Here is a 24,245-nt window from a genome sequence, read left to right as displayed (position 1 = left end):
GCTAGCCTGCCATACAGCTTTTTCCTTCTTTCCTGGGCTTCATAACTGAGCTGGGCATGACTAGCCTCAGCGTAGAAAAAGACTAAAATGGAAAACCAGAATTTATTTTTGTCTGAATAACTTGGCCATGGTTGGACTGTTTTTCCCTGTTGGTTTTAAGCCATATTTCTCCAGTGCTGCCTCCTAGGCTGAATTTCTGCATGATTGAAACACCATCTTCAGTTTCAGAGGAACTCAGGTGAACTGAAGCATCTCTGCATAACTCGGATGGTGCAGGAATCAGACTCACGGGACAGACTGGTGAATCTGCAGGTTTAGCTGGGAGAAGACTGGGGTGAGGGTGTGGGGAGTGTCTCCAAACATCTGAAGGGTAATACCATGTGAAATAGAAATTTGATTAATTCTCCATGGTTCCATAAGTGGAGGCAGATTCCAGTTTTATGGATAGAAAACCTTTTTAAAAAAAAAATCAGATTGTCAAGGAAAGATGCTGTCTTCTGATGTAAGGAATTCCAGAGGGATCCTATCAGGGAGTAGTTCTTCACATCCCAGGAGTCCTACAGGGAATTCTGCATCAGAAAAAAGCTGAGTAAGCGCCCTTTCAGGTTCTTTTCAGGTCGGGGAGGCTGCAGTTCAGGTAGCTACAGACATGCAACATTTTGCTGCAGGCACTTAAGGAAGCAGCCCTAGGAGCTGCAAGGCACGTACAGGGGTTCACAGACTGAGCTTATGTGAGAATTTTAACCTTTCATAACACAAGTGTCATGCCACATTGCAGGGGGGGGGGGAGCCTTTAACCCGCTAGAAAGGAAAACGTTCCTAGTTTAGGTATCATATTTTACAGGTTCCATCATATTTTACAAGTTCCTGTAGACACAGGGACCAAATGAAACTGAACCACGATCTTGGGCATCAAATTACACTTCACTTTTACCTTTTCCCCCTGTGATTCTGACATAAGTGATTAAAAATGAACCCGAACCTTTGACCTACCCATTTGGTTTTGTTCTTTTTTTTCCTCGTCTCTCTGTTCACCTGCAAACCTCCGCTAGTCGTTTCATAGAGCTTTGGTCAACTGCTTTCAACAGCTAGACATTAAAGCCACTGAGGGCATAAACAGGAAGCTCGTGTTTAGGTGGGAGTTCCTAGGAATTTTATACCACTGACCACAGAGGCCAAGAGAGAAAGGAAATAGGAAAAACAGTGTAAATACCTGGGTGACTAATGACGCGCAGCTCAGCTGGCTTTTCTGAACACTTAACAGGAAGTCTTTCCAGGGGAAACACCCTGCACATTTTTCGGGACCCCGCGTGGCACTGAAGGGCCGTATCGGGGCGTTTGCTGGTAACCCAACAGACTCTGCCCACGTCTCCAAGACGCCAACTCGATTTGCATGCGTGGTGCAAACCGCTCGCCGAGCGCCAGGCTCCAGGTCTGGGATTGCAAAGGCTTGGAGGGCCACCCCCTTCCCGGTTCACACCGCGAGCGCCTAAGAGGATTTAGAATCAAGTGGGCACATTTGCAGGCCTCGTTGTGAAGAGGCAGCTGGAGCGCGGCGCAGCCCCCCGCGCCCCAGGGCTGCATTGTCCTCCGAGGGGCCGCCGCCAGGGCTCCTTTGTGCGCGGGGCTGGCCCTGCCCTCCCGCCCGGGGCCCCACGGGCCCCCTCCCCGACCTATCCCCCCAGCCCCCCACAACCACGCAGACGGCTCCCTCCGGCCCCCGACCCGCCGGCTGCCGCGGGCCCCGCGCCGAGGAGCAGGCAGGGCGGGCAGGCCATCTGCACCGAGACGGACTGCGGCCCCGGAAGGTCAGCGCCCCGAGGATCGCCGTCTGAACAGCAGGCCACCCGGGCCTCCCAGCAACACAGGGACATCTGCTCCCCTTCATTCAGAACCCGGGTTCCGATTTCACCAACTCCCCCCACCCCCTACTCCCCGCAGACCCGGGCTCCCAGGACTGCAACGGGAACGGGAGGGGCCGAGCAGACGCGCCGCCCGCCCCCTGCTTCCCCCCTTCGGAACGGGGCAGCTGAGTCCGGCGTGGCGGGGAGGGGCTCACCCACGTGACCGGGTGACGTCGTGCGGGGGAGGGGCGGCCAGGCCAAGGGGTGGCGGGGGGTGGGTCGCAGAGACTGCGACACGCAGGTGTGTCCTGCGTTTGCGGAGGGGTTGGACCGGGATCCCACCCTGCTAGGGGAGATCGGGCAGCTCCGCCGCCTACTCCCCTCAGGACAGATGGGTTTAACCGTCCGCCTCATCCCTGGCTGGGAAGAACCAGTGAATGCGCGGGAAAGTTTGTAGCGAGCAGAGGCAGGCATTCCTCGTGCGGGGCTCCGGACCCACAGTTGTAGAGCCAGCGGTCTGCGGGTAAGGCCAGACTCTAGCCTGGATGGTTGACACCCAAACTTGTCCTGCCTTTTCTGCTCTATGTTTGGGCGAAAAGATGGAAGGATGAAAGAACTGCATTTCTGTTGTGTTTCCACCGCTTGATCATAAACCCCCTGAACACAGAAACGCTGAATCTTATTCGTCTTCGTCTCCTCCGCCTCCTGCAAATATTTCGACTTTAGCGTGCAGAGGGGTGCGGGTGTGGTCCTTATGACGTTTGAGTGTAACTGCTGTCCTTTGTTATTTGACAAAAACCAGGGAGAAGGAAATGGCAACCCATTCCAGTACTCTTGCCTGGAAAATCCCATGGACAGAGGAGCCTGGTAGGCTGCAGTCCATGAGGTCGCTAAGAGTCGGACACGACTGAGCGACTTCACTTTCACTTTTCACTTTCATGCATTGGAGAAGGAAATGGCAACCCACTCCAGTGTTCTTGCCTGGAGAATCCCAGGGACAGGAGCCTGGTGGGCTGCCGTCTATGGGGTCGCACAGAGTCGGACATGACTGAAGCGACTTAGCAGCAGCAGCAGCAGGGCATTGTGGGACTTCCCAAGTGGTGCTAATGGTAGAGAACCCGGCTGCCAATGCAGAAGACAGAAGAGACACGGGTTCAGTCCCTACGTCAGGAAGATCCCCTGGAGGAAGGCATGGCAACCCACTCCAGTATTCTTGTCTGGAGAATCCTATGGACAGAGAAACCTGGTGGGCTACTGTCCATAGTGTTGCAAAGAGTACAACACAACTTAAGCGACTTAGCACGCTTCAGGCGCAGGACATTGTGGAGAATAAAGTGTGGACGAAGGGAGGTGTTAGTTCGTTGTTCCTCCCTCCTGCTGTCCTCCCTGCTTTTCTTCCTTCCACAAACATTTGATGGAGTGTCCCTGTGAACTGGGGACCAGGCAGTTGACTAGATCTGGGAAGTAAAGAAACATGACTCCCAGGCTTCAAGGTGCAGCCATTCTGCTGGGGGACTGTGCACAGGAAAACAGCCAACCAGGATTCTGGGTGACGAGTGCTATTGACAGGAATAGGGGATCCCTAAAGCTTAGCTTCTGGAGAGGGAAGGGGTCTAAGCAGATGTGGGAGGGCAGGTAGTTTACTGGGAGAAGCTCTGTGGCTGACACAGGTCCCTCTGCGGATTCCTTCCAGGTGTGTTTACCTCCTGGTCAGTTTTTAGGCCTCGGGTGAAATGTCACTTCAGTGGCACCTAAGATAAGGTTTTCTTGTTAAGTGATCTGCCGTACCTGGCACTTTTTTTTGCTTTGTTTTCATATTCATGGCAGGTCCAGTTGGGCAAAGTTCATCATCCTAATTCAACTGTAAGCTTCTTGAGGCAGAAACTGGCCTTTTATTCATAGGCAGAGTCTGCATACCCAGCCCAGTGTTCCCTAAATATTTGGTGGGCTAATGAATAATCAGACTTTCCTTAAGTTAATGAGAAACTTGTTCCTGAAGTTTCTTTTTAAAAAAAAAAAAACTTTAGTATTTTTATTTATTTATTTTTGGCTGCCTGGGTCTTCGTTGTTGGTCTCCAACTTTCTCTAGTTGCTGCAAGCGGGGGCTACTCACTAGTTTCAGTGTGCATGCATTCTCATTGTGGTGGCTTCTCTTGTTGCAGAGCACAGACACTAGGGCGCAAGTGCTCAGCAGTTGCATATGGCGGGCTCCAGAGCGAGGACTCGTTAGTTGTGACGCACAGGCTTAGTCGCCTGGAGGCATGTGGCATCTTCCTGGACCAGGGATCAAACCCATGTCCCCTGGATTGGCAGGTGGACTCTTAACCACTAGACCACTAGGGAAGTCCCAGAGTTTCTGTTTTGGATGTGGGGACAGGCTGCAGCTGCTCCACTCCGGGTACCCCCAGGGGAACCACCAAGATGAGAGTGACTGGGGTATAGAATTTATTATTTTGTGGTCTTCTTCAGCTTGCTAATTTCAAAACTGTTTCTGCAACATCATCGTGAGGTCATCATGAAATAAGTCTGAAGAGAGTTGTTGACCCCTGGCCAACAGGTTTCTGAACTGCAAGGATTTTAGAGCCTCAACTGGTCTCGTAGGTTGTGTTCAAACCAGAAATATCTAGTAACACTTTAGAGCTGGGAGTGTGGATGGAGTGAAATGGTAACTTTGCTGCTGTTTCCCCCATCTCCTCCTGTGTCCTGGGAGGACGGGCCTTGGGGAGAGATGAACAGGATTAACTTGTCCTCATCAAGGTCAGCTCCCTTATCTTGGCCTCTTTGTTATATCCTGTGACAAATCCTTTCCTTGTTTTTTGATGATAAGGAGAGAATCAAGGATACAGATTAAAGAGTCAGGCTCTGGTGACTGGTGCTGCCTGGCTTAGACTCTACCATAAAAAGTCTGCTACTTCTTAGCTGTGTGAATTTGGAGGCCTTCCTTAGCCTCTCTGTGCTTCAGGCACTTTGTAATGAAAGATAATAGTATGTACTGTTATACTTTTAAAAATTCTTGTGTGTACAGTTGGCCTTTGAACAACATGAGTTTGAACTGCGAGGGTCCACTTATATGCAGATTTTTTTCAATAAGTTCAGTATTGCATGGTCAGTGCATCGGTTGACCCTCAGATGCTGAGCCGTGGGTACAGAGGAACTGAAGACAGGCAGGGTAGACTATAAATTATATGTGAATTTTCATGGAAGGTCAACTATTGACCTTCAACATGGAAGGGTGGGGCCCCTAAACCCCTGATTGTCCAAGAGTCAACTATATTAAGAATTCTCATGATAGGCCAAAGTTTGACTTAAATGCTAATAGTTGATTAATTAAATGTTGAATATCCAACCTCTAATAGGTTAACATAACTCCGTAAGTCATGTGTCAGTAGAGCGAGTCACAGGGGACTAAGTCCTGGGAGAGGAGATTTTCTTTGCCGCTGCCTTTGGAACTCAAGGGACACCTTTTGGACCTTCATCATTGATTGCTCTTCCCTCCAGAAGGATTCCAATTCTTTTACTTTTCATTTTTTTGAGATTTAAAATTTTTGTACTGAAGTATAGTTGATTGGCAAGCCACTCCAGTACTCTTGCCTAGAAAATCCCATGGATGGAGGAGCCTGGTGGGCTGCATTCCATGGGGTCGCTGTGAGTCGGTCGCGACTGAGCAACTTCACTTTCGAGCGATGGAGAAGGAAATGGCAACCCACTCCAGTGTTCTTGCCTGGAGGATCCCAGGGACGGCGGAGACTGGTGGGCTGCCGTCTATGGGGTCGCACAGGGTCGGGCACGACTGAAGCGACTTAGCAGCATAGTTGATTTACAATGTTATGTTAGTTTCAAGTGAAAGTGAAAATTGCTCAGTCATGTCCGACTGTTTGTGACCCCATGGACTATACAGTCTATGGAATTCTCCAGGCCAGAATACTGGAGTGGGTAGCCTTTCCCTTCTCCAGGGGATCTTCCCAACCCAGGGATCGAATGCAGTTCTCCCACATTGTAGGCAGATTCTTTACCAGTTGAGCAACAAGGGAAGTTTCAGGTCTACAGCAAAGTGATTCAGTTACATATATATACACACATATATATTGTTTTTTGGATTCTTTTCCTTTAGAAGTTATTACAAACTATTGAGTATAGTTCCCTGTGGTCTACAGCAGGATTCCAGTTCTTTACCAGCATTTACAGAGCTCTCCCACTTAGTAAATTTAGTTGTGATTCCATCTCCCTTTATTCTCAAAGAGAGAAGCAGAGTAGCTGTCTATCAAGATTCAGACATTTTGCCCACAGTCCATTTTCTGATTTAGTAGCCAAGTGCTAAGTTCCTCTGCATCAGAGTTGTGATCCAGAAGACCACACTATCTTAAACAATAGCGACCTACTTACAACAAAAAGTAAATGGGATCTTGCATTGTTTGTTGCAGCTTAATTTGACCATGAAAAAAAAAAAATCAGTACTGGATTCCCAGAGAAGAAACATTTTCAGGGGCTGTAGGTAAGAAGACAGTGAAAAAAATTCACATTGTTTAGAAATTGCACTTACACCAGCCAGCCTCAAAGAAGTCTGCTTCTGGAAATTCAGAGGTACTCCGAAAATGAGTGTAGAAATGGTTTCTTATCCATATATGAAATATGAACAGTTTCACTCCTTTCAATTATTTATTTTCTGCAAAGGACATTGACTTGGGTGGAGCTTGTTAGACTAGATGTTTGGAGTAAGTCTGTTTTCAGATGTAATCTCTGATGCATTCATGAAAGCATCGTACTTTGAAACAGGAAACAAACGACATACTTTTTCAAATGTTGTCTCTGTGCATAGATAGAATCTCAGTGCCTAGAACCTTGTGTGGCTTATGTATCATCACATCATCATCACACTGATAAAGATTAAAAGATTTTAAGAAGATGCTCTTTTTAAAAAAAATTCATTGAAGTATAGTTGATTTAACTTTTGCAGTACAGCAGTGACATATATATATATATATATATGTACACACTTTTTCGTATTCTTTTCCATTATGGCTTATTATAGGAGATTGAATCTAATTCCTTGTGAAAGACAGAAGGACCTTATATGTATATATGTATCATTTCAGTTCAGTTGCCCAGTCGTGTCTGACTTTTTGCGACCCCATGGACTGCAGCACGCCAGGCCTCCCTGTCCATCACCAACTCCCAGAGCTTGCTCAAACTCATGTCCGTCGAGTCGGTGATGCCATCCAACCATCTCATCCTCTGTCGTCCCCTTCTCCTCCCTTATATATGTATAAAAGTATATATATAGAAAGGCAATGCTGAAGAATGCTCAAACTACCGCACAATTGCACTCATCTCACACGCTAGTAAAGTTATGCTCAAAATTCTCCAAGCCAGGCTTCAGCAATATGTGAACCACGAACTTCCTGATGTTCAAGCTGATTTTAGAAAAAGCAGAGGAACCAGAGATCAAAATGCCAACATCTGCTGGATCATGAAAAAAGCAAGAGAGTTCCAGAAAAACATCTATTTCTGCTTTATTGACTATGCCAAAGCCTTTGACTGTGTGGATTACCATAAACTGTGGAAAATTCTGAAAGAGATGGGAATACCAGACCACCTGATCTGCCTCTTGAGAAATTTGTATGCAGGTCAGGAAGCAACAGTTAGAACTGGCCATGGAACAACAGACTGGTTCCAAATAGGAAAAGGAGTACGTCAAGGCTGTATATTGTCACCCTGTTTATTTAACTTATATGCAGAGTATATAATGAGAAACGCTGGACTGGTAGAAACACAAGCTGGAATCAAGATTGCCGGGAGAAATATCAATAATCTCAGATGTGCAGATGACACCACCCTTATGGCAGAAAGTGAAGAGGAACTAAAAAGCCTCTTGATGAAAATGAAAGTGGAGAGTGAAAAAGTTGGCTTAAAGCTCAACATTCAGAAAACAAAGATCATGGCGTCCAGTCCCATCACTTCCTGGGAAATAGATGGGAAAACAGTGGAAACAGTGTCAGACTTTATTTTTCTGGGCTCCAAAATCACTGCAGATGGTGACTGCAGCCATGAAATTAAAAGACACTTACTTCTTGGAAGGAAAGTCGTGATCAACCTCAATAGCATATTCAAAGGCAGAGACATTACTTTGCCAACAAAGGTTCGTCTAGTCAAGGCTATGGTTTTTCCTGTGGTCATGTATGGATGTGAGAGTTGGACTGTAAAGAAGGCTGAGCGCCGAAGAATTGATGCTTTTGAAGTGTGGTGTTGGAGAAGACTCTTGAGAGTCCCTTGGACTGCAAGGAGATCCAACCAGTCCATTCTGAAGGAGATCAGCCCTGGGATTTCTTTGGAAGGAGTGATGCTAAAGCTGAAACTCCAGTACTTTGGCCACCTCATGCGAAGAGTTGACTCATTGGAAAAGACTCTGATGCTGGGAGGGATTGGGGGCAGGAGGAGAAGGGGACGACAGAGGATGAGATGGCTGGATGGCATCACTGACTTGATGGACGTGAGTCTGAGTGAACTCCGGGAGTTGGTGATGGACAGGGAGGCCTGGCGTGCTGCGATTCATGGAGTCGCAAGGAGTCGGACACGACTGAGCGACTGATCTGATCTGATCTGATGCTTTTCATATTCTTTCCTGTTATCATTTACCACAGCAGATTGAATATAGTTCCCTGTGCTATACAGGGCCTTGTTGTTTATCCATTCTCTCTAAATTGATACAGTACTTGGCATCTGCTAATCCCAACCCCCAATCTTTCCCTCCCCGACACCCACTCCCCTCTGGCAACTACAAGTCTGTTCTCTATGCCTATGATTATGTTTCTGTTTTGTAGATAGGTTCATTTGTACTGTATTTTAGATTCACATATAAGTGATATCATATGGTATTTGTCTTTCTACTAAGAAGATGCTCTTAAAGCAGCATTCAGTTTTAGTCGTGGAGTACCTCTTGGGTACCATCTCAGTGCCTTTGGGCATCTCTTGTCCTTTATTATGGCTACTGATGCAGGCTGTGAGCAGCTTCCTGTGGGGGCAACCTAACAGGCCCTTGCCTCTTACCCATACCTTACTTCTCTGCTAAAGCTTCTAGAGTCTGTCCTGAAGTGTCTCTGAGCCACATGAGGCTCAGAATTGATTAAGCCAGAAATTCAGGGGACTAAGTTTGTGGTGGAGGGGTGGGGGCGCAAATCTTTGAACATTAGAGCATAAGCACTTACGGATAAATGCATTCCTTTTTTCCCCAGCTGCTGAGAGGGCCGTTGGATGGTGGCCCTCAGCTGTTAGCCTCTGGGGTTTGCCTCAGCTAAAGAAATCTGCCTGAGGATCTGAATATCACACCTCCTTCTAGGGACAACCTGCCTTGAGTGGGCCTCTTACCCTAACTTGGGACAACTCTAAAAGGCTGCCCCATGTCAGAGTTCCACGTGGGTTGGCTGCTGACTGGACCGCATCTCCACTTCTCTCTCTAATCTTGCTTCCCCCTCTCCCATCTAAAGTATTGATCCCAAGAGTAGTCCTTAATCAACTACTTCCCTGGGAACATGACCTACAACAGCCCGTAAAACTGGGGTCATGACCAGATGAGATCATTTGTATTTGTAGACTGGTGAGGTCAATGAATGAAAAACTTGGGCTATAAAAAGTACTTCATCTTATTAATACCATAGTATTATAAACCTCTTGTTAGTTGTCAATTGACTTTTTCTTTTTAGCCGTCAATGGATTTTGATTAAAATATACATATAAGGAGCAAAGGGAACTCTTTTTGACAATTCCTAAATACTTTCAGTCTGGGCACATCTGAATTCAAATGCCAGATTTCCAACCCTGGTTTCGATTCTCAGTTTGGATTTTAGCCATTTCATAAAAAACAGAATGCATTTTCGCAGAGCTAAGTTAATGCAAACGTTCCCTAGAGTTCTGATACTGATAAAGTCAGAAACTTTAGGACATTTGTGGATTCATATAGTCGCATCTGAAATCCCAAAGTTTTGTGCCTGCTTTGCATGCATGGCTTGTATGTCAGCTCGATCAGTTCTTGAAACTGAACCATGCCAATAAGGCAGATGTACAATAAGGCAGATACATGCCAAGACTTGTATACGGTGGACAGTTGCAGAAACTTAAAAACATTCAGTTTTTATCAAACTCTATAAATATTTTCTTGATTTCTGACTCTATATTCACCCAATAGCAGCTCCATGAACTCTGTCGAGGTTTGAGGGGACTCAGGGCTGATCAGAAAAGGTAGAATTGGTGTCCCCACCTGCCGTCTGTTTGCACACGTGTCCACTTAGGTCTGAATGCCTGGACAAATCAGCAGGGCATGTTTCTCTTTTTCATCCCTTCAAGTTCAGCTCTCATCTCATCAGAAAGAAACGTCTCATCCCGTCTTGGATCCTTTGGGAAAAGAACAAAGTAGCTCCTCCAAATTCATTTAAAAATTTTTTTAAATTTATTTATTTATGGCTGTGCTGGGTCCTCCTTGCTGCACTGGCTTTTCTCTAGGTGCAGCGAACAGGGGCTACTGTCTAGGTGCCGTGCTCCGGCTTCTCATTGCAGTGGCTTCTCTTGATCTGGAGCACAGATTCTAGGGTGATCGGGCTTCTGTAATTGTGGCACGCAGGCTCTAGTGCACTGGCCCAGTAGCTGTGGCACGCAGGCTTAGTTACTCTGTGGCATGTGGGACCTTTCTGGACCAGGGATCCAACCCACGCCTCCTGCATTGGCAGGTGGATTCTTTTTACCGCTGAACACCAGGGAAGCCCCTCCAAGTTCTTTCATGACCAAGTTATTGATCTAAGTGGTTCAGAAAACTTCTCCAACAAGTTTGTAAACTCAGCAGTGATTATGTGTGTGCTCAGTTGTGTACAACTCTTTGTGACCCCATGGACTGTAGCCCGCCAAGCTCCTCTGTCCATGGGATTGGATTCCCCAGGTAAGAATACTGGAGTGGGTTGCCATTTCCTTCTCTAGGAATCAAACCTGAGTCTCATCAGTGCACACAAGAGGACTGCTGACAGGTGTCATGAGCCTGAATGGCCTCGTCCCTGGGCCAGTTCAGAGGAGGATGCCTTGGATGTTGGGCACGTCTCTTCTTTGGACTTGAGTAAAGAACTGAGAACTTTCCCTCTTTTCAGATGCTCCCTCTGCGGTAAGTGATCCAGCTTTTCCACTTGATGTCAAGCTTCTCAGATCTTTTACTGGAAGGAGCATGAGGGCTGAGTCATCTGTGGATACTGACATTGCCCCTGGGCCTAGTGGCCCCCACCTTCCTGCCATTCCCAGCTCTGCTCTTCCTGGTTTGCATGATTCTATCAGTTCTAAACATCTCTGGTTAGGAGGACTGTAAGAGCAAACCCCATCATGCTCCCCAGCTTTGAAGGCTCTGACATGTGTGCCATTCTTCTGCCATCGTGGGGGCTGCAGAGGTGGGTGGACCAGGCAGAAGAGACCAGAACAGAGTAGTCCAGGGGAGTGATTTAGCCCAGGTCCTGTCAGAGCCTGAGTCAGAGCTCACTGCTGCTGGGCCCTGTGCTTCCTCAATTAGATTAGCCTGTCTCCCTCACAATTGATTTAGCCTGTGCCTGGGGAGGTGATCTCTGGGAATATTGAACCCAGCCCTCATCTGTGTGTGTTTGGATGCCAACATCCTTGCATTAGTACTTTTCCTCTTTCTTTCGAGCACATTTGCCCTTTCCCTTTGACTATACCATTGAAAAGGCTGCTGTTGAAAATAATAGTAAACTTTTGCAGTACAGTTAAGTCTCCTACATACGAATGAGTTCCATTCTGAGAGTGCAATCATAAGTTCAATTTGTTCGTAAGTCTAACAGTGTTTGCCATGTTTCTTCTTCAAGCTTTCATAAAAGCTTTCAGCTCTCTTGAACCATCACTAAGCTGAACAGGACTCAACACTGATGCTGATCCTGCATCTACACACTGAGATGGTTTTCCATCTCCTCCATCCACTTTTCCCTGCTTCTGTGATATTATTGTCGACATCATTGGCACAGCAGACGTCGTGTGTTCCACTGTCTTGTCCTTATTCTTTAGAATCCTGCCGATGGTTGAAGGATTCATGTTACAAGAACGAGCTACGCCTACCAGCGTTTCGCCCCTCGGCACTCTCTCAATTATGTTCACTTTTGTTTCCATCATTGTCACTTGGCACTTCTTAGCAGTACCAGCTACATCACTGCTGCTTTTAGGCTTGCTTCCAGACATCTTGGGCTTGAAATAAAGACCCTGCACTACTGTACTCTGTACAGTAAAGTACATAAAAGCACAACCACTCGTAGAGGATGCACACATGTGACAATGTATGCCAGACACGTGAATGAACTTATGTTTGGACATACTAACACGTGGTAATCCCTCTGTCCATGGGATTTCCCAACAAGAATACTGGAGTGGGCTGCCATTTCCTGCTCCAAACAATGACAATAGATACGAATATTTGGAGGGATTTCTGAAGGGGAAGTGTATTAAAATAGGCTTTATAACCACTATCAGACTTTTATATTTGATTTCCGACTGAGTTTTAGTCTGAGAATTTATCTATCAGGGACTTCCTTGGAAGTCCAATGGTTAAGACGCCACACTTCTAATGCAGGGGGCATGGGTTTGATCCCCAGCTGGGAAACTAAGATCCAGTATGGCACGTAGCACAGCCAAAAAGGAAAATAAAAAAGAGAAGAATTTACCCATCTGTATATGCCTATAGTTAACGAAACTAATAATAGCAACTTTGTAATTATGTATAGTGCTTTACAGTTCACATCTAAAGTAAATGTCAGTCCTCTGGAAAACTGTCCCAAATCTCCAGTACTCTAGTATGTATTGAAAAAAACATGCAGATAAGTGAACCTGCACAGTTCAAACCTGTGTTGCTTTAACGTCAACTGTAACTTATACGCCTGACTCCTTAGCAGACGGACTTCTCCAAGGGGGAACTTGGTTTTTTCATTTGCAGGCTTTTGTGATTTGACTCATGATAAATAAATGAGATAAATGAATGAATGGAAGAATGAATGATATTCCTATATTAAGCATTTGATAAATACTTGATTATGATAGAATGCTGCTGCTAAGTCGATTCAGTCATGTCTGACCCTGTGGGACCCCATAGACAGCAGCCCACCAGCCTCCTCTGTCCCCGGGATTCTCCAGGCAAGAATACTGGAGTGGGTTGCCATTTCCTTCTCCTATGATAGGATAAAGAAGAATAAAAGCAGATAAATCTTGCTAATAGCTGTGGAAAAAATATTTGTGGGAGAAAGTTTGGAGTTGTAGATAAAACTAAATCTCTAAATTTTCCTGAGTACCTTTATCCCTAGGATAGATAATGAGGTGTCAGAGGCATTAATCTGGGCCAGCCCTTCTGCAGTGTTGTGAAATTGATTTAATTCTGTCCCATCTTTCCTTAAGACTTAGAAAGTATTCCAGGATTTGAAAAAATATAGAACAAATAGCTGCCATGTAATTTGTAGAGTATCAGCTTCTTTGCGTATTTTCTCCTTCATGCTTAAATGTTACTCTCTGAGTTATGCACTATAATAATAGATCCAACCAAAAAAGTGTTTCTGGGACTAATGCATAAAATATGTGCATGCAATTTGAAGACTGAAAAATGGTTCATTCTTGGGGGGAAAAGGATTCATAAGAAAGTTACTGCCATTCTGGGGAAACAGAATGTGATTCTTTACAAGGTTAGCTGATTTTAAATACTGGTTTCCAAACTGCTCAATAAAATATGAATACTTATTATGGCAATCTGTATCACACACTACACATCCTATTTTGGGGGTGATATGTGCCTTCTTGAAGAAATTTACACTAACTAGGTAATGTCAAACATTATAAAGTGTGTGGAAATTGAGTCTGAAGTTCTTCTTCCTTATTGGTCTCCCAACTAGACTTCAACCTCTAGGAAAAGGCTAAAACTATAAACAGTACTTAGTATCCATGGTAAGATGCCTAAGAAGGTAATTATTTTTTTCTTTACATTTTTAAATTTCAGAGTTTAATAGCATATTATATGCATTGCCTCAGGCCCACAGTTCCTCCAGTTGGTCATTAAATATCAGGGAATACCGTCTCTACCAGTCATTATTGCTAAAATAAAATACCACTTACAAGCCCTGGCGAACAAAAGATCCACAGTGGCAGTGGCAGGCACACCTTGACTATCTAGTGAGTTGGCATAGAAAGCAAGAACCCTCAGAGTACCCGGCCCAGAAGCCTAGCCGTGTCCTGAGAGCAATGTTCACTGGGAAATCTTTTCAGTTGCAGTTAATTAGACTCAAGAAACACCTCTGTCCTTCAGGCGCATCTACCAGAAGAAAGGTCCTGAGTTCATGTTCTCATCTGGTCACTGACAACAGGAGCAAAGCATTCTGGGTATATCCAACCAATGTACATTAATTCCATCTGACTATGGAGAACTACTTTCTGATGAATCAATTAGGTAGTGAGGATTTTGTACTATTTGTTTTTTGTTTTTTTTTAGGAAAACTCATATTTACAACAAACCAGATGATTGAGAAGGTATAAAGGCAGAATTTACATAACAGAATCTGTCTGATGTGAGTTCTACACAGGCTGAGTGGTGACAGTATTTGCAAGTAATCCAGAAAATCCAGTCCAAGTTGAAACCAAAACTCTTTTCTGAATCACAGAGACTCCCTTTTTCCTTGGCCCCTGAACACCTGGGTGACTGACTCCAGACAGGTGCCCCTCTTACAGTTTGGGTTTGCCTGCAGAGGCAGTCTCTGTAAGCCCGTCCCCAGATGCCTTATGCAAACAAAAGGAAAAATATGTGCTGAAAACTAGAGCTAATCTAGGAAGTTCCAAATTTAGATCAGATTATTTTCTTCCAAGAGTTTGTTTGTAAATCAGTTTTTGGAACCTGGGGCAAACATTTTCCCATACATGTGGCTGTGTAAATGTCACCCTCATGGAAACGAACAAGTACACAGGAGCAAGAACATCTTTTATCAGCTGTGTTTCTTTCACTCTTTTTCAGCTACATTATGGATTAAGTGGGCCGTTTTTCTAGGCTGGTCTGGGAGCTGGACCACCATGTGCGATAGTTTGTATGGGAAATTAGTTGAACTCAAAAATCTAGCTGGGAGGAACTCTCCTCCTGCTGCCAAAACTTCACAGGGAACAGGAATTCTCTCTGGTGGTTCTGATAACACTACCCACAAGCAAGAAGGGGCAGCTCTTTCGGTGTAAGGGATATTCATAAATTTGGTGTTTGTACTTTGGGGACTGCCAGTACTTAATTTAGAAAGCATTACAAGTGTAATTGGCTGAAGTTGAACTTCACAGAGTTTAGACCAGGAAGTTGAATTAAAAAACATAAACAATAAAGCAAAATATAGAACCAAGATTTGAACAGAGATAGACCCTGGAAGGAAGAACTTCATAGCAAGGCTGTGAGCAAGACCAGTGTTCCAGGGCCAAACAAGGCAATGCACTCATTTCTTTAGTAGAAAAAGAGAAATTCAAGAGGCCCCAAACCATGGATTGTGATACAGTCCACACAAACTCCCTGCTTTTCTTTGGTCCCTGTCTATGCTGCCTCTAAAAGTTAAGAAGTTCTGAGTAGTCTAAGCTGTCTTGAAATCATGTGACCATCCCACTCCCCATCTGTGATCCACACCCCAGCAACTTGCCCTACCTGCAAAAGCTGTGCACAGCAAAAGCTCTCCTTCTAGACATTCCCCAGTTGGTTTTGATTCCAAATGGCAAGAGTGATAGAAAATTTTTTTTCAGCCAGAACATGTGTAAATATATATAAATATATATATGTTCGTTCTTTTCTTTATATTCTCCATTATGGTTTATCATGGCCTAGTCACTTCAGTTGTGTCTGACTCTTTGCAACCCTATGGACCATAGCCTGCCAGGCTCCTCTGTCCTGGATTCTCCAGGCCAGAATACTGGAGTGGGTTGCCAGGCTCTTCTCCAGGGGATCTTCCTGGCTCAAGGATCAAACCCATATCTCTTATGTCTCTTGCCTTGGCAGGCAGGTTCTTTACCCCTAGTGCTACCTGGGAAGCCCCATGCTTTATCATAGGATGTTGAATATAGTTCCCTGTGCTATACAGAAGACTTTATTGTTTATCCATCCTATGTATGTAAAAGCTTATATCTGCTAACCCCCACCTCCCACTCCATCCATCCCCCAACCCCTTACTCCTTGCCCACACTAGTCTGTTCTCTATGTCTGTTCTCTATGTCTGTAATTCTGTTTCATAGGTACATTGATTTGTGTCATAGTTCAGAGTCCACATACAAGTGATATGATATTTGTCTTTCTCTTTCTGACTTACTTCACTTAGTAAGAGAATATTTAGTTGCACCCATGTTGCTGAAATGGCATTATTTCATTCTTTTTTATGATTGGGTAGTATTCCACTGTGTATGTGTACCACATTTTCTTTATCCATTCATCTGTCTGTGGACATTAGCTTGTTTCAGCTATTGTGAATGGTGCTGTTATGAACACAGGGGTGCATGGATCTTTTTGAATTATAGTTTTGTCTGAATATATGCCCAGGAATGGGATTGCTGGATCACATGATAACTCTAGGTTTAGTTTTCTGAGGAACCTCCATACTGTTCTCCATAGTGGCTGCAGCAACTTATATTCCCACCAACAGTGTAGGAGAGTTCCCTTTCCTCTACACCCTCTCCAGCATTTGTTATTTGTGGCCTTTTTAATGATGGTCATTCTGACTGATATGAGGTTATATCTCATTATAGCTTTTTTTTTTTTTTTTTTAGGCAAGGAAAATGACTTTATTCAGAGAGTTGGCTGATCAAGAAAATGTCTACTCATGTCTCAAAATGACCAATTTATCAGGGTCTGGAAGCCAGGATTTTTTATAGATCACAGATGGGAGGAGGTGAGGAAACAAAATAAAAAGGCCATTAATGTTTCAAATCTCTCCTAAATGGCAAGCTTCAGGCTGGGTGAAGAGTTAATTTCTTCCTTCCTGCCATCTGCATCTCTCTAGTAATTAGCAATGCCTAGAGAATCCCAAGGACAGAGGAACCTCGTGGGCTACACTCCATGGGGTCACAAAGAGACATGACTGAGTGACTTAACACACACACTAGCAATGTTGAGCTCAAAGCTATTTGGAAATCACTTCTCAGGGTTAGTTAATGAAAGGCCCACATAATATGCTGTTTCCGCTGCACCAACATACAAAAGTGTGTGTGAGCCTGCTAGGCTCCTCTGTCCATGGAATTTTACAGGCAAGAATACTGGAACAGGTTGCCATTTCCTACTCCAGGGAAGCTTCCCAATCCAGGGATCAAATGCATTTCTATTGCATCTCTTGCATTGGCAGACGGATTCCTTACCACTGAGCCAGCTGGGAAGCCCAACATACAAAAGTGGCTGTATGCACAGCTGCTGTTGGAAGAGAAAGGGAAATAGCAATCTAATGGTTTGGGTAGATTGAAAGCATAAGGTAAATTTACATCAATGATAGGAGATTTTTCCACTCCTTTGGACCTGAAATTTTAAGCATCTGTGGAGCTGGTTCCTGTCTCATTTTTCAGCTTAGTGCTTTCAAATATGTTAATTTCAGACAAATGCTTCTTGCTACTTAGTTCAAATAATACCTTCTTGGATGAACCAAGGGCAGAGGAACGGGAGAGTCAATTTAAAAAATAAGATACATTCCAAACTAATGAGATTATTGCAAGTCTGACTTGGTGGGAAACCCTAGCCTCTGGCCCTCTGCCACTGCAGCAGTGCACTGTGGCACAGCGGCTTCCCAGCTTCATGATGTTTGGAAAGTGTGGTTTGTACAAAACAAATCATCAAAATATATCAGTCTCGTCAATGTTCCACCTAGAGAATTAATGGTCAGAGGAAAACCGACCACCTTTGTCATCCTCATCAGAAGGGTTTCCTTTCTCAGTTGGTGGTTTTATGCTCTTGGTCATTTCAAAATGAAATTTTAATCAGGATTGACATATATACACATAGTATGATACTATCCTGGAGAAGGTGATGGCACCCCACTTCAGTACTCTTGCCTGGAAAATCCCATGGGCAGAGGAGCCCGGTAGGCCACAGTCCATGGGGTCACTAAGAGTCGGGACACGACTGAGCAACTTCACTTTCACTTTTCACTTTCATGCATTGGAGAAGGAAATGGCAACCCACTCCAGTATTCTTGCCTGGAGAATCCCAGGGACGGGGGAGCCTCATGGACTGCCATCTATGGGGTCGCATAGAGTTGGACACGACTGAAGCGACTTAACAGCAGCAGCAGCATGATTCTATCCATAGTATCATAGTATATACATATTCATCAATTCAGTTCAGTTGCTCAGTCATGTCCGACTCTTTGCAACCCCATGGATTGCTGCACGCCAGGCCTCCCTGTCTATCACCAACTCCCGGAGTTTACTCAAACTCATGTCCGTTGAGTCTGATGCCATCCAACCATCTCATCCTCTGTCATCCCCTTCTCCTCCTGCCTTCAATTTTTCCCAGCATCAGGGTCTTTTTAAATGAGTTAGTTCTTCGCATCAGGTGGCCAAAGTATTGGAGTTTCAGATTCAACATCAGTCTTTCCAGTGAATATTCAGCACTGGTTTCCTTTAGGATGGACTTGTTGGATCTTCTCCAACACCACAGTTTATATTGATCCTGTGATACAGTACGTATTGATACTATGTATAAAATATATAACTAATGAGAACCTACTGTATAGCACAGGGAACTCTACTCAGTCCTCTGTGGTGACCTAAATGGGAAGGAAATCCAAAAACGAGTGGGTCTATGTATACATATGGCTGACTCACCTTGCTATATAGCAGAAACTAACACAACATTGTAAAACAATTATACTCCAATAAAAACTTTTAAAAAAAACTGAGGTAGGCAAAAGGGATTGTATATGTTATCCTGTCCGTTCTACCTAAACTTTGTGTTTGTTAATGTATGTTATGAGGTAAATTTTTAAAATCCTCACTGATCATCACAGATAGGCTGGAAGAAGGTCTTCCTGAATCACCAGTGCCTGGATGATGAAACCAGTTGGACACACATGAAGTCTGATTGTTTTAAGTAGTTCCACTTGACTATTTATTAGACTTCCATAAGCAACAGTGATTGAGGAAGTTGCGTCAACAAAATCACGTGGTTGGTCTTGACTCATCCATCCTTTGCTCTGCTCCACTTGTGCTCTTGACTGTGCCTGGGCTGCGTTCTCTGCCTCATAATCACAGATCATCCAGTGGTGGAAATGAGGTAGGGGCCTTCCCTGGTGGTTACGACTCCACTTTCCAATGCAGGGGCCACAGGCTTGACCCCTGATTGAGGAACAGCCCACGTGTAGGAAAAAAAAAACAAGAGTTGGAAAGGGAGGAGGGACCGTCTAGGTCAAGGATTGGCAAACTCTTCGGTAAAGGGCCAAAGGATAACTATTTCCAGCTTTGCAGGCCATATGGTCTGTGTCACAGCTACTCAGCAAGAGCCATGTGGCCTGAAAGCAGCCACAGATAATACAGAAACAGAGGAGAATGGCTGTGTTCCAACAAAACTTTATTTACAAAAACAGGCAACAAGCAGAATTTGGCTGGTGGATATTAGTTTGTTAACCTCCAATCTAGTCCAGCTTCCTCACTCTACAGATAAGGAAAAAGAAACCTGGGAAGACTGGGAATTTCCTAGAGTCACTAGATAGTTCAAAGTGAAGCCAGATCCCAAATCTAGAAATTAAGTCTAGAATCCAGCTCTATTTTCACCATGCTGTGTCAGTCTGTCTTATTTCACGAAGCTGCTCCTGCCGTGTAGATGACATAGGTTTGAATCAGAAAGTGGTATTTGAGGAAATTATGCTGTGGTAACATCAATTAATTAATAGAAATTACTTTGAAGGAGAGATTTTATAGGAGAGTGTCACTAATTATTGACACCACTCTCAATGCCTTTGTTATGTTTCAAGGTGGCATTAAAGGAGTGAAAAACTGAAAGATTGTTATTATGTCACAGGGTCTTGTTTTAACGAGGTTTTTTTCACTAGAGTTGATTTGAATAAGGCTAGAGAACTCGAGGTTCCCATTCGCCAATGAGCAATCAGCCTCCAAAGCAGAAGCTCTTAGTGTGGAATTCATGGGGTTGATGAATCTCTGAAATTCATGCACAATTCTGTGCATGTACATTTCTTCTCAGGACAGGGTGCACTGTTTTCTTCAGATCCCCAAAGGCAGGGGTCCCCAACCTCCAGGATCTAATGCCTGATGATCTGAGGTGGAGCTGATGTAATAATAATCAAAATAAAGTGCACAATAAATGTAAAGCATTTGAACCATCCCAGAACCACCATGCCTCCTCGTCTATGGAAATACTGTCTTCCATGAAACTGCTCCCTGGTGCCAAAAAGGTTGGGGACCACTGCCCATAGGGATTTGTGACCTCCACTCCAAGTTACAGGATTCTAGATGGTGAAAGATCTTTGTCCAACCATCCTGCCTAAAGAAAAAGAAGTTCCAACCAACCAAGTTCCTTTCTTCACATGTGACCTCAGTGGCTGGCTCTCTGGAGGGGAATTATCTGGCCACCAAAAGAGTTCTAGACGGGGAAAGAAAAGCAGTCAGTTGACACAGGTGGATACACAATATAATTAGAGAGATGAATTAAGCATCACAGGTTTCAGGAGCAGTGATGCTCAAAGTTAGCAGACAGTAGCACAGTCTGCTATCAGAATAAGAACTCCACCTGTGACTGACACTCAGAAGGCAAAATTTTGAGCCCTCAGCAGCTGGTGTGCGGGCTCCACTTCTGGCAACATGGTGGAGTGAATGGACTCAGCCATTCCTCCTGGTGCAAACACAATGAAATCCTGGATGGAATGGAATTTAAAAAAAAAAATGCTGTTTAATGCAAGCTGAATTTAAACAACAACAACGGAAGTGGAAACTCTCACATGTCAGGAGCATAGTGAACTCAAATGAGAATGGTCTGTCTGAGCTGAAGCCACATGGCCCAAGAGGCTAAAGGATAGACTTAAAAAAAAATTGATTTATTTTGTTTTTGGCTACCCTGCGTCTTCACAGCTACGCCAGCTTTCTCTAGGTGCCGTGAGCAAGGGCTACTCTCCGTTGCAGTGTGCGGGCTTCTCATTGTGATGACTTCTCTTGTTGTAGAGCACAGGCTCTCGGCATGCAGGCTTCAGCAAACAGGCTTAGTTGCCCTGGCATGTAGGATCTTCCCCAATCAGGGATCGAACCTGTGTCCCTGCACTGGCAGGCAGATTCTTAACCACTAGGCCACCAGGGAAGCCCTTTAAAGCTAGACTTATAATTCCCATGCATGGATAAAAAATGTAGCCTTGAGTCAATGCCAGAGGAGGAGGTAGAAGTGAGGTTTCAGCTGAAAGCCAGGACTCTTGAAGGGCTGCTGGTTTATAAGAAAGGGTCCAGGAAACTTACAAAGGCCCAGATAGGTATTAAGAAAGCTTTCTGCCCAGCCCTGAGCCCCAAGTAGGAAAAAAAAAAGTCTATTGTGAATAAAAGTCAATCCTGAACTTCATGTTCGAGGGTGGAATATGAGTTTACATGACACGCATAGATTGCAAATCTCTGGCAGAGGAGAAAATGGTACAATGGCTACCCAGTGGCTGCCTGCATAGAACCAGGGCATAAACCATGGCCCATGAGCCACAGCCTCCCAGAGGATGATACTGTTCACTGATGATGAGGCTGTACACACATCTGAAGATACACACAAACTGAACCACCACGGAAGAAACAAAACTCAAAGGTGATTGGACAATCTGGAAGAGATTATAATATTTTTTTAAACCTCACAGGTGTTTATTTTATTTCATCTTATTTTTTTAATCTATTGGCTGCACTGCACAGCAGGTGGGATCTTAATACCCTGACCAGGATCAAACCCATACCCCCTGCATTGGCAGCATAGAGTCTTAACCACTGGACCACCAGGGAAATCCCTGGAAGAGATTATAAAATAAACATTTTAAAGATATAAAATAAGGGTTTGAAACCATTAGGGAAGAAATGAGCAACAGCAACAAAGGTCTGAAAGAAAACCAATTACAGATGACAGAAATGAGAATCATAACGTGAAAAACCTGTGACCAACCGTTTTTATTTAGCTGAGGCAGAAGGCAGATCTGAGGGAAGAGCTCTGAACACCGCACAAAAAGTTAGAGGTGTTGAAGGCTGTTTTGAGCGAGTCCATGGAAGCCCAGGGCAGCCAGGCTATGACAGCAGGAGCAACCATAAAACCAGCTAGTAGCTCCTTCCCTCTGCACAGCCCGCACCGCACCCCCCCCACACCTGCCGCCGGGGCTGGGGTCCTGCAGAACCTGCTCAAAATTGCTTCAGGAGGGAAGGCAGCCTGTGCCTGAGTGTCTGGGGAGCTCTTGGTAAGCAAAGCTTGAGGAAAGGTGGGTGGGGGCATCTTCCTGACAGGCCTGATGTACCTGCCATCACCTGTCCCCTCGAGGTCTTCCTGTCTGGAGATTAGCTCCTCCCTGGAAAGGACGAGGGAACTGTCCAGCTTTCTTACGGTTCCTTACCAGACTTGTGATCCTTCTCCAGCTGAGGAGAGCCTCCCTGGGGCCTTTCCAGGTTTGTGGGTGGTTTTCTAAAAGCCATACTGCTCAGTGCAAGGGCCTGACTCCGGGGCGGGTGCAGCGGGGAATATTCACCAGGCCTGGGTAGATCTCATTAGAGCCCTGGGGACTGGCAGCTGTCTCCCCTGAGTGGGCCACCCAAGAGGATAAACTCAAGCTCCTGAGAGCCTCCCTCTGTGGGATCCCTGGGCCAACAGTCAGCCCCTGACCTAGCGCTGGCCTGGCCCCTCCACCCAGAGCTCCAACCCCTCCTGCTTCGGCCCTCAGATAACCACACTGTCCTGCCCGCCTCTCCCAGGCCTGGGATCACCAGTGCTTTGTCCCAGCCCCCCAGCCCAGGCCTGGTCACACGCTGAGGATGACCTTTTCACAGCCAAGCAGGGTCTTTCCAGAAATTGACATCTCCCTTTGCTTCTATTTGCAGGAAGCCATTCTTTTTCTGAGAACCTGCCATCAAGAACAGCACTAAGGGAAACACACTTCTCCCAGGGGTCCTGGAACAACTTCATTAGGAAGCTGGAGGTGAATTTTCACAGGCGCGTCACGTGGGAGACCCCCAGAGAGCTGGACCAATGAGCATGTGGCAGTGATTTGGGTCACACACGCTAATGGCCCAAGAAAATAACACCATTAGTGCCGTAATGGAGCAGCAGCATCTCTGTCCCCAGGACACCCACTGACTGGAGAGGGACCGGGCCACCGGGTGATGTTAAGATGCCCTCTGCTCCTTTCCTGTTCAACATGTACTGATTCCAAAGTGAATCAGCAATTTGAACCCATGAGGACCTTTGTTATCTGAAACTACACGTGCCATCTAACTGCTTAGACAAAGAAAATGACTCTTAATCAAATCACTCTGATTTCCATAAGCAGGGTATCCCCAACCCCTAGGATCAAATGCCTGATGATCTGAAGTGGAGCTGATATAATAATAATAATGGAAATAAAGTGCGCAACAAATGTAATGCACCTGTATCATCCCCAAACCATATCCCCGGTCCCTGTCTGTGGAAAAATTGTCTTCCATGAAACCAGTCCCTGGTGCCAAAAGGTTGGGGACTGCTGTCCATAAATATGTAGCACATCATCACAGACAAGATTTTATTCAGGCCCTGGAAGGTACCCTCAGAGACTGTCAATAGGGTAGCACAGAGGGTATCAATTTAGTACAGGGGAACTAAGGATCCAGAAACTAAAATCTTGACTTTGGATATCTGAACAGACATATCTCAAGGCCAAGTTTGTTATCCAGATCATCCTTATGATAATCCAAAACAAAATCCCCAAGAAACCTTCCCTAAATAGGCTGCTTCCAGCCAATGAGGATGAGATATATTTTCAATTCAGTTTTTTGCTCCTGCGTTAAAAGTCACAGGCAAACTGTTTCTGTAGTCAATGAGAATATTTTGCACACTTCCAAACTTGTTAAGAGGGTAGGGGTGGTGGTGGTGGCATAGTTGCTAAGTCGTGTCCAGCTATTTGTGACACCATGGATTGTAACCCGCCAGGCTCCTTTGTCCATGGGATTGCCCAGGCAAGAATAGTAGGTTGCCATTTCCTTATCCCTGGTAAGATGGTAGTGTTTGAGCTTATAATACTTGTAAAGCTTTGCAACCCCATGGACTGTAGTCCACCAGGTTCCTCTAGTCCATGGAATTCTCCAGGCAAGAATACTGGAGTGTGTTGTCATGCCCTTCTCCAGGGGAATCTTCCTGACCCAGGGATCGAACCCAGGTCTCCCACACTGCAGGCAGATTCTTTACCATCTGAGCCA

The 24,245-nt window shown here is 45.1% G+C and overlaps 1 protein-coding gene across 1 annotated transcript in view; it reads left to right on the top strand.

The window, feature by feature from the left end:
* LOC138990556 (transcriptional regulatory protein AlgP-like) overlaps positions 1-24,031 on the top strand; it is a 197,606-nt gene extending 173,575 nt beyond the window's left edge. The window contains exons 4-6 of the mRNA XM_070382149.1: positions 10,806-10,983; positions 16,626-16,747; positions 22,896-24,031. The gene's annotated coding sequence lies outside the window, so the exon portion shown is untranslated. The remainder of the gene's footprint in view (positions 1-10,805; positions 10,984-16,625; positions 16,748-22,895) is intronic.
* Positions 24,032-24,245: the final 214 nt, after the last annotated feature.

The sequence above is a fragment of the Bos mutus genome, chromosome 13, assembly GCF_027580195.1.
Source record: "Bos mutus isolate GX-2022 chromosome 13, NWIPB_WYAK_1.1, whole genome shotgun sequence".
In the NCBI taxonomy this organism is placed as follows: Eukaryota; Metazoa; Chordata; class Mammalia; order Artiodactyla; family Bovidae; genus Bos; species Bos mutus.
This window is presented reverse-complemented; position numbering and strand designations above follow the sequence as displayed.